We start from the raw sequence: 15,817 nt of genomic DNA on the forward strand, positions 1-15,817 counted from the left end.
ATCAGTTACAGGAAAAGATCTGTAAAAAATACAAACACATGGAGGCTAAACAATACACTACTTAATAACGAAGTGATCACTGACGAAATCAAAGAGGAAATCAAAAAATACCTAGAAACAAATGACAATGGAGACACGACGACCCAAAACCTACAGGATGCAGCAAAAGCAGTTCTAAGAGGGAAGTTTATAGCAAAAAATTCCTACCTTAAGAAAGAGGAAACACCTCGAATAAACAACCTAACCTTGCACCTAAAGCAATTAGAGAAAGAAGAACAAAAAACCCCCAAAATTAGCAGAAGGAAAGACATCATAAAGATCAGATCAGAAATAAATGAAAAAGAAATGAAGGAAACGATAGCAAAGATCAATAAAACTAAAAGCTGGTTCTTTGAGAAGATAAACAAAATTGATAAACCATTAGCCAGACTCATCAAGAAAAAAAGGGAGAAGACTCAAATCAATAGAATTAGAAATGAAAAAGGAGAAGTAAAAACTGACACTGCAGAAATACAAAAGATCATGAGAGATTACTACAAGCAACTCTATGCCAATAAAATGGACAACCTGGAAGAAATGGACAAATTCTTAGAAAAGCACAACCTGCCAAGACTGAATCAGGAAGAAATAGAAAATATGAACAGACCAATCACAAGCATTGAAATTGAAACTGTGATTAAAAATCTTCCAACAAACAAAAGCCCTGGACCAGATGGCTTCACAGGTGAATTCTATCAAACATTTAGAGAAGAGCTAACACCTATCCTTCTCAAACTCTTCCAAAATATAGCAGAGGGAGGAACACTCTCAAACTCATTCTACGAGGCCACCATCACCCTGATGCCAAAACCAGACAAGGATGTCACAAAGAAAGAAAACTACAGGCCAATATCACTGATGAACATAGATGAAAAAATCCTCAACAAAATACTAGTAAACAGAATCCAACAGCACATTAAAAGGATCATACACCATGATCAAATGGGGTTTATTCCAGGAATGCAAGGATTCTTCAATATATGCAAATCAATCAACATGATACACCATATTAACAAACTGAAGGAGAAAAACCATATGATCATCTCAGTAGATGCAGAGGAAGCTTTCGACAATATTCAACACCATTTATGATAAAAACCCTGCAGAAAGTATGCATAGAGGGAACTTTCCTCAACATAATAAAAGCCATATATGACAAACCCACAGCCAGCATCGTCCTCAATGGTGAAAAACTGAAAGCATTTCCACTAAGATCAGGAACAAGACAAGGTTGCCCACTCTCACCACTCTTATTCAACATAGTTCTGGAAGTTTTAGCCACAGCAATCAGAGAAGAAAAGAAAAGAAAAGGAATCCAAATCGGAAAAGAAGAAGTAAAGCTGTCACTGTTTGCAGATGACATGATACTCTACATAGAGAATCCAAAAGATGCTACCAGAAAACTACTAGAGCTAATCAATGAATTTGGTAAAGTAGCAGGATACAAAATTAATGCACAGAAATCTCTGGCATTCCTATATACTAGTGATGAAAAATCTCAAAGTGAACTCAATAAAACACTCCCATTTACCACTGCAACAAAAATAATAAAATATCTAGGAATAAACCTACCTAAGGAGACAAAAGACCTGTATGTAGAAAATTATAAGACACTGACGAAAGAAATTAAAGATGATACAAATAGATGGAGAGATATACCATGTTCTTGGATTGGAAGAATCAACATTGTGAAAATGACTCTACTACCCAAAGCAATCTACAGATTTAATGCAATCCCTCTCAAACTACCACTGGCATTTTTCACAGAACTAGAACAAAAAATTTCACAATTTGTATGGAAACACAAAAGACCCCGAATAGCCAAAGCAATCTTGAGAACGAAAAACGGAGCTGGAGGAGTCAGGCTCCCTGACTTCAGACTATACTACAAAGCTACAGTAATCAAGACAGTATGGTACTGGCACAAAAACAGAAATATAGATCAATGGAACAGGATAGAAAGCCCAGAGATAAACACATGCACATATGGTCACCTTATCTTTGATAAAGGAGGCAGGAATGTACAGTGGAGAAAGGACAGCCTCTTCAATAAGGTGCTGGGAAAACTGGACAGGTACATGTAAAAGTATGAGATTAGATCACTCCCTAACACCATACACAAAAATAAGCTCAAAATGGATTAAAGACCTAAATGTAAGGCCAGAAACTACCAAACTCTTAGAGGGAAACATAGGCAGAACACTCTATGACATAAATCACAGCAAGATCCTTTTTGACCCACTTCCCAGAGAAATGGAAATAAAAACAAAAATAAACAAATGGGACCTAATGAAACTTCAAAGCTTTTGCACAGCAAAGGAAACCATAAACAAGACCAAAAGACAACCCTCAGAATGGGAGAAAATGTTTGCAAATGAAGCAACTGACAAAGGATTAATCTCCAAAATTTACAAGCAGCTCATTCAGCTCAATAACAGAAAAACAAACAAGCCAATCCAAAAATGGGCAGAAGACCTGAATAGACATTTCTCCAAAGAAGATATACAGACTGCCAACAAACACATGAAAGAATGCTCAACATCATTAATCATTAGAGAAATGCAAATCAAAACTACAATGAGATATCATCTTACACCAGTCAGAATGGCCATCGTCAAAAAATCTAGAAACAATAAATGCTGGAGAGGGTGTGGAGAAAAGGGAACACTCTTGCACTGCTGGTGGGAATGTGAATTGGTACAGCCACTATGGAGAACAGTATGGAGGTTCCTTAAAAAACTAAAAATAGAACTACCATATGACCTAGCAATCCCACTACTGGGCATATACCCTGAGCAAACCATAATTGAAAAAGAGTCATGTACCAAAATGTTCATTGCAGCTCTATTTACAATAGTCAGGAGATGGAAACAACCTAAGTGTCCATCATCGGATGAATGGATAAAGAAGATGTGGCACATATATACAATGGGATATTACTCAACCATAAAAAGAAACGAAATTGAGCTATTTGTAATGAGATGGATGGACCTAGAGTCTGTCATACAGAGTGAAGTAAGTCAGAAAGAGAAAGACAAATACCGTATGCTAACACATATATATGGAATTTAAGAAAAAAAAATGTCATGAAGAACCTAGGGGTAAGACAGGAATAAAGACACAGACCTACTAGAGAATGGACTTGAGGATATGGGGAGGGGGAAGGGTAAGATGTGACAAAGCGAGAGAGTGGCATGGACATATATACACTACCAAACGTAAAATAGATAGCTAGTGGGAAGCAGCCGCATAGCACAGGGAGATCAGCTCAGTGCTTTGTGACCACCTAGAGGGGTGGGATAGGGAGGGTGGGAGGGAGGGAGATGCAAGAGGGAAGAGAGATGGGAACATATGTATATGTATAACTGATTCACTTTGTTATAAAGCAGAAACTAGCACACCACTGTAAAACAATTATACTCCAATAAAGAAGTAAAAAAAAAAAAAAATGGGCAAAGAACATGAATAGACATTTCTCCAAGAAAGATATACAAATGGCCAATAAGCACATGAGAAAAAAATGCTGTAATTAGTCATCTGGGAAATGCAAGTTAAAACCACAATGAGATACTACTTCACACCTTCTAGGATGGTTTGAATGAAAATGACATATAATAGCAAGTGTTGGGAAAGAATGGAGAATTCAGAACCGTCACACACTGCTGGTGGGAAGGGAAATCATACGTCCACGTTGGAAAACAGTCTAGCAGTGCCTGGAACAATTAAACATAGCTTTACCGTGTGACCCAGCAATTCCACTCCTAGGTATATAAACCAGAAAAAGGAAAATATATAAATAAGTAATAATGATAATAAAACTCAAGTTATTTTGAAGTATGTACAGTGAAAACTAAAATCTCTCTCCAATCTATGTGCTCAGCTATTTAATTTCTATCCACAGTAGCAAACTGAAACCAGGTCTCATACAATCTTCCAGAGTTAAAATATATGTATGCACTTAAGCTCTATTTTTTAAAAATCATTGCTGTTACATATAATTCTTAAGTGAATGTTAGAGTTTGTTCCAGTTTGCGGGGGATATCTCACGAACCTCCACCAGAGGCTGGCAGAGTGGAAGCTGATCTCATTCCAACAATCCATCAAATAAGGAGTCCTTCCAGTTCTGAGGATAAAGTGTTACTTGGCAATATGGTTACAACAGCATGATAGTCACCCAAATGACAACAAAGAATAGGAAACACTGACTGCAAATACTCTTTCTGATACATGATTCAGTCTTTCCGGTATGTGATTTGCTTTTATGAGACCTAAGTTTCAGCACAGCTGTTTACTTTTATAAGAAAACACCTTGTCGTGTAGTCGTGGCCGAGTGGTTAAGGCAATGGACTAGAAATCCATTGGGGTCTCCCTGCGCAGGTTCGAATCCTGCCGACTACGTGGTAGTTAGCTGAATTAGTTCCTTAAGGCTGTACATTTTGACAAATCCTGGAGTTGCTAGCCCAAAGACAAAACATGAATTCTAACCAAGATGCAGGTGGTTACTAAACTCGCCAGTTTATGATCCTGCAATTAACTTACCCATGATGGGGCTCCATCGTGCTGGCCAGAAAAAAGAAGTCATAATTACTGTATTTTCCAGTAGGCTTGACCTGTATCCTAATATATTTTCTTTCCTCCCAAGAAGAGTCCTAGCTTCAGAGATACCTTGGTGTTTCCTGCTATGAAAATCCTACTTGCTTCTCCACGGAATTTTACCTTTTCAGGGATTTCCTTTCTCATATATAACTGTTTCCTTTATATGTCTCAACACACTCATAGTTTCATGTCTGAGTGAGGTTGATCTACAACTCCAGGCTTGCTTCACACAACTCCAGCCCGTTTATGGGGTAAATAAAGTGCCAGAAGTAAATGCTATTTGAAGACAGCAAAATTCTTTGCCCCCATGTGACTGGAAAACTGTATCTACCAAAAAGCAGTAATCAACTGATATAAAGTTTATTTTCTTTCCCTATTAAGAATTTTAGGGCTTCCCTGGTGGCGCAGTGGTTGAGAGTCCGCCTGCCGATGCAGGGGACATGGGCTCATGCCCCGGTCTGGGAAGATCCCTACATGCCGCGGAGCGACTAGGCCCGTGAGCCATGGTGGCTGAGCCTGCGTGTCCGGAGCCTGTGCTTGGGAACGGGAGAGGCCACAACAGTGAGAGGCCTGCGTACCGGAAAAAAAAAAAAGAAAAGAATTTTAATATTTACACTAATCAAACATAATAATCATGATATGAAGCTCTAATGATTTTGAGGTTATATGCAATGAATAAAATCTATCTTCTATCTGTGTGCTGTGGCTGTTTAGTTTCTCCACAATGAAATGAATTTTTGTATAACCTTCCAGAGTTATATGTGTGTATAGTGTTCAATCCACTCTTTATTTTTAAATGAATGGTAGCAAACTTATATTCAGTGATGGTCTTGGTTTTTTTCTCTCCCTTAAACATATATTCTGACCTGTACATAATATGCCCAACTGAATTTTTGACAACAGTACAAAAAAAATTCACTGGAGGAGGGATAGCCTTTTCAACAAATGGACATCCATAGGTAAAAACAAAAACCCACGTTGACCTAAACCTCATTGCGTATACAAAACTTAAAATAAATCAAAACTTAAATGTAAAACTATAAAACTTTTAGAGAATAACATAGGAGATCTTCAGGATCTTAGTCCTTAGACTTGATACAAAAGCCCAGTCCTTAAAAAGAAAACAGATAAATTGGACCTCATCAAAATTAAAAACTTTTACTCTTCAAAAGACACTATTAAGAGGTTGAAAAAAACAAGCTACAAATTGGGAGAAAATATTCGCAAACCACATATCTGACAAAGGACAATATCTAGAAAATGCACAAGAATTCTCAAAACTCAGCAGATTAAAACAACAACAACAAAAACCCTAACAATCCAATTAGAACATGGATAAAACACATGAGATATTGCACTGATGGGAATATACAGATGGCAAATCAGCGCATGACTAGGAACATGCGCAGGGAGTTTGGCTCAGCTTTATAAAATTGACTCTAGCAATGTCAAAGTCCCTTGCCATAATGATCTTACAGCTTTCCCACATACCCTTTTTCAGGTCTTGGCTCAAAACTTTCCATTTCCTAGAAAATGACTGATGCTCAGCTGCATAGGCCAAATGAACCTCTTTGGAGGTGGCTACTGTGTTCTGTTAATGCTGGCGGGAGAATACTGGCAGTCGATACAGATGTAGAAATGAGGGCCCCCTTCTCCCCCCGCAAAATTGTCTTAGGCTGTCAACACTGGCTCTGCAGTTTCTGTGGCAGAGAATAGGGAAAAGAACAGAAACTCTGAGAATCAACTGGAGAAGGCGAGCAGCCTGCAGAATTCAGAAGAGAATCAAAAAGAATGAAGGACAGCTCAAGGAGGAAACCAGTCAGCATCTTCTGAGGTTTGACTTCTTGCTGCTACAAACCACGCTTGCCTCAGGGGAAACTTGTCCCGAGGTCACGGAAAAATCCGCATTTCAGAAAAGGGACTTGTCCCTACCCTTGGGAGATTTCATTTCCAGTTTGGGGCCTTGGCAACCTGTTGAGTCGCTGGGGCCTTCTATCTTAATTCCTAAGTCTCTCCGTTTCCGAGGGATGAGAACACGTTCAAACGAATCTTCAATATGAGGAGACCTTTGAAAGTGGAGAGCGAAGTGCTGAGGACTCCATATCGAGTTATGGAGAGGAGGAATCGCAGTTGGCCCTGAATCCCGCAAGAAGGGGGAACTTGGAAAAAGGGAGGCTTACTTTGGAGTCTCCAATAATAGAGAGCAACAGAGCAAGTGAAACCTGCGCAGACACAGGAGGAGGGGAGAAACTAAAGCTGAAACAGAGATATTGTCCATTTTTGCCTGATAGATAGGAGTGCGTACTTGGAAGGAGGGAAAAGAAGAAAGGTAGTCGGTTCCAGGACCAAGAAGAAATCCTGAGGCAAGGGCTTTGGTTGAGGAAGAACCTGACTCTTGAAAGGTTTTATAAGGCTTTGCTGGGTTCTAGTTCTGGAAATCTGACATTGTAGCCATCATTGTTCCCTACCTAGCTATCATAATTCCCAATCCAAGGGGAATGATTGGCATCCACTTGAAGAAAGGGTTGAAGATTTGTGAAGATCTCAAACTAGAGGTGGTGTGGTATTAATATTTTGAGAATGACATGACTGTAAGGGTAGGAAATAAAGTGAAAAGTGTAGAGGAGGCGGATGAAGAAAAATAGTGAAAAGAAGACATTGAAGTGTTGGGAAAGTGGGTAAGAATCAAGATTGAAAGGTATTTCTCAGCTTTTTGCAGTGAGCAGAGTGGTGCAGCAGGAGCGTGCTGGGCCTATAACCCAGAGGTCAGTGGATCGAAACCATCCTCTGCCAGACTTGCATGTTTTCCTCAAGTCCGGAGATTTTTTTCCTGATTCCTACACCTACTGAAACATCCACAAAGCAGAAATGGTAATCAAAAGAAAGCCACCGGAGACAATCTCACAACCATTCTCATCCTCTCATCTTCCTGGGGCAGGAGTATCTCATTTTCTCTGCTCCAACTATCTTCAAAGCCCACAGAATGATGGCAAATGCTACCCAATCTTACTTATCTTCCACCTCAACTGCTTACTCCCTCACTGCTTGTTTGGCTCTCACTTAGAGGTGCTCAAAAAATATATGCTGAACCAGAGAAGCCTTACCATGACCACGGCCACACACATTTCCTCCACTGCTGGTGTTGTGGTCTTTGAATGGGATGAAGTCAAGATAAACTGTGGAAGGAAAGCATTAGACAAAGACCTGGAATGATGGGGAATCTCCGTGTGTTGGATGGAGGCAGAGGTGGATTAATGTGATTCCACCTTGTCCTAGAGGAAGGGACATGGAGGTGAAAGTGTCCAGTTGGGAAATGCTGGGTAATGGCGGGAGAAGAGGGAGAGGAGTGGAGAGAAGAGGAAAAAGAATGGAAGATGACGAGAAAGGAGACCAGAAGTACAGGACTGGGGCGATGTGGAGTTTGAGGGAGACGGTCTTCACCAACTGAAACAAAAATAATTTCAGCCTCCCGTTTGTTTGGTTTCAGGTAAGGGACCAGGAGGGAATTTGACCCTTGAGCCTAGGACTTCCTGACCTCCCGCCACATACCTAAAAGGCATCAAGCAAATACATTATGCTTCAGTCCTCTTCATCAGCTGGGTGTTGCTTCTTCCTCAAATAGAAGCTGGTTTCCCTCTGCACATTTTTGTATAATTCGGGCCTGGGGCTTTTCTCCTGACTACACGGAGATAAAACACACCCCCTTCATACACATGCAATCATTGATTCCAGGAATAAACTCCCTGAATCAATCTTACCCTAAGTACTCAGCCCGACTTTGATCTACTTTTACCCTGCACTTTCGCGTATTTATCGTCAATAATGCAGAGATCAACAATGACCCGCTCAGCTGCCACCGACCCCCCGATCCCCAAGGCCTGGGGTGGAATTAGGAATTACCAAGGCTTCGGAAAGACCCATATATTCCCTCAGATTATGGACCACTGAGTTGATAGAGACGCACACTTTTAATCTGAGCATCTATGATTCAAATCCCTGTTTTTCTTCTTTTGATTTCAGCCTCACCAGATATGACCTACCGCCTACCTGGAAGATCGCTGCCCAGTGGAGAATGTCTGGGGACCCAGTAAGTTAAGAATAAGAAAAAAATACAACTTGCAGATCCATCCACAGTCATACCCATAACTGCTTTGGGGCCCCAGTAAAAGCCAGCCAAGTGTAATGTTGTCGTCCCTATCTGGCTGGATCACAAAGGAAATGGCTTTATTTAATTTCTTTAGTTGTGTAAGTAGTTTGCTTATTAATACCCAGTTTGGATTCGCGACTTGGTGACCTAGCTATGAGTCTTGACTTTCATTTGTGTTTGATCCAAGATTTCGTGGAGTTTCCTTTTGTACGTGAACAAAGACGTACATGATTAGAGAAGAGCCCTGATAAGGTGCGATTCTTTGGACACGGAAATGCTCCTATCAAGTTTTTTCTTTAGGAAAATCTGTTTTGTAAGCAAGGTTTTGATTGCAGGAAGCAGGAAGGCGTCACCAAAGCCTTGGCTCTTCTAGGGAGAATTACTTAAAAATAATAGTAGTAATTACCTAAAGGTAATAATAGTAATAAAAAGACCCCACGCTGTTTGGGGCGCAATCCGGTTGCTTCGTGGAGCCTTTCAGCGGCAACCATAAAGAGCCAGGTTGGAGAACAATCCAGTTTCTCTCTGTAAGGCAACAGCATTCTTCCCCAACTGGCTGTCTCAATAGGGAAAGGTGCCGTAGTCGGTAGGATTCGAACCTGCGCGGGGAAACCCCAATGGATTTCTAGTCCATCGCCTTAACCACTCGGCCACGACTACGTAGCAGCTGCTCCCTCTATTAGCATAAGTAGCTGCATGGAACTCCAGCTCTCTTCAAAGGATCAAATTTTCTACCAGAAAGTTTATTCATATTAAGAAAATTTTCTTATTCCTTGACATCATTTAGACAAATATCACGCTATGGCGGCAAATTGGCAAGTAACACTTCCTCCTCAGCCTGGAAGTGCCGCTTATTCTGATGCTCTGCTAGAAGAAACCTAAGCAGGAGACATCCTGAGAGACCAGCTTCCTGATCTGGTAGCTTCTGATGGGGATCCTTGAGATAGACACACTCAAAACTGAGACACACTCTAACATTTGTTGCAGAATTATGAGTATAACCACGATTTGAAAAACTTGAAATGACCATCAGTTTTAAAAATAAATTTTTGGGACATCCATATAGTGGAAGATTCTGAAATTTCTAAAAGATTTCAATCTTTTAGAAAACTCACAACTATTTGATTTGAAGGATTGTCCCACCTATGTCAACACTTTTTTATTTTCCTGTATCCATATGCAAGAATAACTAGGGAACAGACCTCAAATAAAACAGCTCCCCAAACCTTAAAAATGTGAAAATTCATGTTACAAATTTAAAAGATTTTATAAAACTGTGCTCAGTGTTCTTTCAAAATGATTTTTAAAAAAGAAAAAAAAATACAGTTAAATGCTAGTAAGCAAGAAGGGGTGGAGAAGTCTTCATTAATTCTAACAATCTCTAAATGACATTGATTATTTGAGAAACAAGTTTAAGGTGAATGCTTTCACTGTGGAGTGTATTGAACAAGACAGATGATTAATCCAACTACCACTTGAGGCAAATATCAGCTCTAGAGCAACATCAATAAATAACCAATAAATCAATAAAAGACATTGTTCTGCTATTCACTTACAAAACTTGATGATTACTTTACACTGTAAAAAGCAACAACAACAAAATTAACTCATAATCCTGTAACCCAGAAACCAGCACTAGCAACGTTTTGAAGTATTCCTCCTCTACTCCCAATATTTCATATGCAAAAGTTTTGCATAGTTGAAGTCATGTTCTTTGCATCCTGCTCTTATTAGTGAACATTATAAACATTTTCCCAGATCAATTACAAAGTGTTCCCAGATTTTGTTTTACTGGCTTTGTAATGATCTATTACACAGATGAAGCAAAAATATTTAAACACTTATCTGTTTTTAAATACCTGTTTTTTGCTATCACAATGAGAAATAAAAATAAAGATTTTTATGCAGTATGTGTTTTTCTTTGTTAAGATTAGTTCCTTAAGAGGGTGCTTCTCAGACTTCGGTGGGCATCAGAACCACCTGGAGGGCTTCTTGTTAATACAAATTGCTGGATCTCCCGGCTTCTGCTCTCCCCGCTCCTAGCAAGTTTTAAATTCTGTAGATCTGAATTCAAGCCCAAGAATCTGCATTTCTCACAAGTCCCCAGGTGGTGCACAAGCTGCTGCTGGGGACAATAACTTTGATAAAACCGCTCAAGGACAACAAACTTGAAAATAAATTTACTGTGTTAAAGGTTATAAACTCCTTATGAATCTAAATGGAGGTATATAGCAAGCGCCATGGTAGTAAGACCAAATAATATTTGCAAGACTACAGTGAGGGGAGGATTGTTTTTACTGTCCTAAAGAAAAACATGTTTTTTAGCTACCAGAGGGACAAATTCCAGCCTCGATCATGGAGGTCACATTCCTTTTGTATCTGAGATTCTCTTTAAATCTACTAGTTTATGCCCTGGGGACGCACTTCCATTCCTGGAACTCAGAGAAAGTCCTTGGTTTTGGAGTCCTTGACATTTCCATAAAAAGGAATCTAAGCCAAGTGTCCCCTTCATCATCCCATTCTCATAAACCAGATAGTCTCTGACTCAAGAATCAACCTTATTAATTTAGATAGATTTATTCTGACATATACATGTTTGCATTTCTTTTTGGCGCTATTCTGCGTTGAGAATGTCTTCCTGCTGAGTTCGGATCCCTGGAAAACCTGTATTCTGAGTTCCTCCCTTTCCCCCGGGCTCCGGAGGCTGAAGGCTTCGTTCGCTTGGGAATTGTCTCGCGTCCTTCACCAGGACAACATAAGTGACCTTCAAAGGAAGGGGTCCGAGACCTCTCCTGCCTTGTCTTTTCCAGTTAGGACAGAAATTGCTCGCCCCCCACCCCGCCCCCTCATTCCGAACTGTCGCCGCAGTCCAATTTTAATCGTTCTTTTGGAAGCATGTCAGTTTGATCCATGGAAGAGATTCCTGATTTAGATTTTAAACCTGAAAGTAAACATAGATGACTCCCCACCCCCACCCCCGCCATTTCTCGCACGTTCCCTTCATTCGAGTTCCTTCTCCCATTGGTATTTGCGACTGGAGGTTGTTTAGAGCTCACTCTAAACTCAAAGTTCCCCTTCAGCAGGTTCCCGAGAATTAGGTGTGATCGTGCGTGTCCAAGATTATCACCGGCTTTTGGACAAGCTCCAGCGTCTAAGAAGTTCGAGTCACTTGTCTAGGAGCATTTTATTGAATTACATCACCAGCTGGCTCTTGATTTGCTCTAGATGAGCTCATTCATTCTAGAGGGAGTGGCCTGGACAGGGTTAAGAAACTTTTTGTTGCCAGACCTACTGTTGGGGAACGTGCCACATATCCACCGCTAGTTTTCACTTTAGCCCACTAAACAGTCAGTAAGTTGGTAGTTGTGGCCGAGTGGTTAAGGTGATGGATTTGAAATCTATTGAGAGTTTCCTACGTAGGTTCGAATCCTGTCGACTAAGGTTTTACCAGGAACTCTGCGTGGTTAAACACGCCTGAAAGAACATTGCAGTCCCTCTTGCTACTATAAAAGCACAGTGATATTCTCCTACTGTTGATTCGTCACTATGGTCAACCAAAGGGCTGTCGGGTTTCATAAAAAGTAGCGAGATGGACCATTTTTGTTGAACACTTAAGATGTGATATAAACAAGAGCTCCATAATATTTATATCTCCATTTGGTATTTAAACTGTGTGATGGCAAAAAATGTATGCAGTAAAGATAGAGTTACAGTTGCAGAGTAGAGGCGTTTTTTGCATTTTCATCTGGGAAAGAAAATTTATGTATCAATAAATACAAGAAAGATAAAGCAAACTTCAATTCTGACCAAACTAAAAGTGATCTGTGCAGTATATGAATGATGGAGCATGAAGAGTAGATTCCACATACTGTGAAGGTCGAAGGGCTGTAATGAGACCATAAGCAGTGTTTTCCCAGTACAGCATTTGCAAAAAACAAACAAACAAACAGGGGTGCATAGTGTTTCACAGTTAGTGGCACTGTGAGAGAGAAAACCAACACTCTCTGGTTTTGAACAATGAAATATGTTTACATGTGGAAGCAGGAACTTCACAGAACTCATTTATTATGAAGGAGAATCTACATATGAATGTTTGGATAAGCAACTTACACATGGGCAATGTTAAGAAGAAGCAGACAGTGAATAAGATCAGTGTATGGGGGGAGAATCTTCATTGTGAGCACACTTGGAGTTAGTGATATGTGTTGTTGTGAGAAAAAAATTTTGCTTAAAAATTCCACACACAACCTGATATCATAAAGAGACTGTGTGTGTGTGTGTGTGTGTGTGTGTGTGTGTGTGAGAATCTTCCCAGCCCCTAGTCCATGTGAAATGCCTGCAAATTTCTAATTCAGGAAAACAAAACAAAACAACTCACACTTCATCCAAGACAAATACTATACTAAAAAAAAAAAAAAAAAATTCCTGAGACCTGGGCAAAACAGTACAAGAACAAATGAAGAAAGGAAAACTTATATACAAAGAATGTAATTAGTAAAGAAATCATTCATTAGCATAAGTCACTCATTTTATCTGAGAAAAAGGGATGTTTGGTGTTTTGTGCATGGCACAATGACCAGACGAATATTGCAATGAAAATATCATTATGGATTCCCCCCCAATTTTAACTTGAAGTGTGTTAAATCTGTAGATATTTTTTAAATGTAATAATGAGTGTTGCATGCCCTTTTACTTAGAGTCACCTACTTTAAGATATTCCATATTTAGATCTGCCCCCCCCCGCCCCACCGTGTCTGTGGTGTCTGTCTGTATTTAGTATATATAAAGCACTTATATATACTGGGTTCAGTGGCCTTGTGGATGGGGTGGAGTGCGTCAGAAATTGTGCAGGTAGAGGTCATGGGCAGAAGAGAAATTTGCTGTTAACTGTATATTATCCAATACTATTAGATTTATTTATTTCCCATATTTGAAATATTGAACAATTTCAAATATTCTTTTTAATGTGCACAGAAAATAAACTTTATTAAAAGAGCGTTATTGCTTTTTATTAGAGTTGGTTTTCTAGTCGCAGCAGAGTGCAGGGGTTTTGTTATCTTCCACCTGTATTTAACTTACTTCTGATACTTCTTTTATTCCTTATAAAATGAATTCCATTAAACCAGAATGGAATTCCACTTCTGCCTCCTCACTCAGATACAGATATGTTTGGACTCACAGGAGGTCCCAGGAGCTATTAGAGGCAAAATTGATAGCGGTCTTTTAGGTGGACAGTATTTTCCGGGGGAAAACAAGTGAAACGAAAGGACGAAGCAGGTTCCACCGAGACTTGAACTCGGATCGCTGGATTCAGAGTCCAGAGTGCTAACCATTACACCATGGAACCACACACGAAGCGCTTCCCATCATAATTGTCCATGATATGTCTTAGTAGCTCTACTGAAATCATTTAGCTTAAACAATCAAAATTTTTAGTCTACGTCCACTAAGGTCACTTTCGAAGAAAATCCTAGGGGATTTAATTTTATTTATTTTTACTTTTCATCCTATTTTTTGCCAAGGAACCCATAGTGTCTGCCCCCTACCATTAATTCAGAAATTTGGCGATCCTAGCCCTTGCTTTCTTCATTAAGAAAAACAGAGTGAGCAGTTCTTATATACACCAGCACTGAACTGAACGTTTTATATGGATTTATATTAAATCCATTATATGATTTAATACTTAAAAACTCGCTGAAACTTTTTTAGCCTTTATATAGACGGGAAAACTGAGCCTTAGAAATTTCAAGTCTTTTATCTGCACCTCTGCTCAATTTCAGCCATGTGATATTTTTCCCCACAGAGATTATGTAGTGATCAGGTCCATTGCCTCTAGGAAAACAAGCTTTAATGTGTTAATTTCTGGCACATTCACAGAAGAAATCTTGAGAAAAGCTATGTTTTCGAGAAAATGGAAAATGTATGCTTGAAGAAAAAGTCTGAATTTTGTCACCTGTAGCGATCTGTAAGGGACGCGATATTTCAGGATCAGAGACTCATCATACTCGCCTTCATCGAGAAGAAGGTGCCCAGTGAAGGCTGCCAAATTGTACTAAAGACTTTGTGGGGTGTTTTTGTTTGTTTGTTTGCTTTACTGCTATTCCATAGACACCTTTTTCTTAGACCCAGCGCGCTTCCTTAAACACTAGGTTTCTTGGGCGGTGTCGGTGGATCCCTCCGCGTCTACGCAGCCAATAGAGCCCCTGACTCCCTTTCAGCTCGCCTGGCCTCTCGCCTCCTTTCGGCTGCACTCACCGAGGCCTCCCAGCAGCAAGTTTCTGTTGAGATTTCCACAGAGCTTTAGCCGAGTTGCGCTTTGGAATTTGTGTTGGTGGAATTCTGGGGACGCTAGCTCCTTTCCCAGCACTCGTCCCAGTGGATGTGTATATAGGCATTCTCCTACGACTGCATAATGACTTCTAACTCCATGGAAGGACATCTGCCCCCTCAGATGAGGCGGGGCAGTGACTACCCGGGGAAAACAAATGTCCGCCCTCAGGACTGTTCTGAGAGTTCAGTGACAGAGGCCTCTGCGATGGCAGCGAGAACGTCGCCACGTACGGCCCTCCGCCTCTCGCTCACAGCAGCTTCCTGCTGTCTGGTGCACTCGCCCACGCGGCGGAAGATAACAGAATGGAACTCTCCTGCTAACTGAGATGAACAAAATTGCAAAGAGGGCCCACTTCTCCTTCCAGTAGTCTCAGTGGTTACAAACAAACACACGAGGATCTTGCAAAACATCAACCCCGTGCAAAACCCTTATAGTGCGGACCTTCTAAAGGCTATAGGAACTTGTACCAGACTCTGAGTTGTGTTCTCCCAACACAACTGCATATGATCTTCAGCGCGTGAATAAAGTATTATCCTGTAACTCACAAGGGCACAGAACAAAAACCATAGCCAAAGGAAATAATTTTAAAGGGAATGTAGAACTAACGCTTGCAGAGTCCAGAGATAAAACCTCCCCACCTTTCCTAAATAAGCCATTCTTTCAGGCCGGGTGATAGACGATGTCACCTCTTTGTCTAGGGCTAC

At 40.3% G+C, this 15,817-nt stretch overlaps 3 non-coding genes across 3 annotated transcripts; 1 reads left to right on the forward strand and 2 right to left on the reverse strand.

Moving 5' to 3' along the window:
- The first annotated feature begins 4,355 nt into the window (after nucleotides 1-4,355).
- Nucleotides 4,356-4,437, forward strand: TRNAS-AGA (transfer RNA serine (anticodon AGA)). The gene has a single exon. It is a non-coding gene; the product is annotated as a tRNA-Ser (tRNA).
- A 4,923-nt stretch (nucleotides 4,438-9,360) lies between these two features.
- Nucleotides 9,361-9,442, reverse strand: TRNAS-AGA (transfer RNA serine (anticodon AGA)). Its single transcript has one exon. It is a non-coding gene; the product is annotated as a tRNA-Ser (tRNA).
- A 4,615-nt stretch (nucleotides 9,443-14,057) lies between these two features.
- Nucleotides 14,058-14,129, reverse strand: TRNAQ-CUG (transfer RNA glutamine (anticodon CUG)). The gene has a single exon. It is a non-coding gene; the product is annotated as a tRNA-Gln (tRNA).
- Between the last annotated feature and the right edge of the window lie 1,688 nt (nucleotides 14,130-15,817).

The sequence above is a fragment of the Aethalodelphis obliquidens genome, unplaced genomic scaffold (assembly GCF_003676395.1).
Source record: "Aethalodelphis obliquidens isolate GAN/ISIS:26980383/991018 unplaced genomic scaffold, ASM367639v1 scaffold133, whole genome shotgun sequence".
Lineage (NCBI taxonomy): Eukaryota > Metazoa > Chordata > Mammalia > Artiodactyla > Delphinidae > Aethalodelphis > Aethalodelphis obliquidens.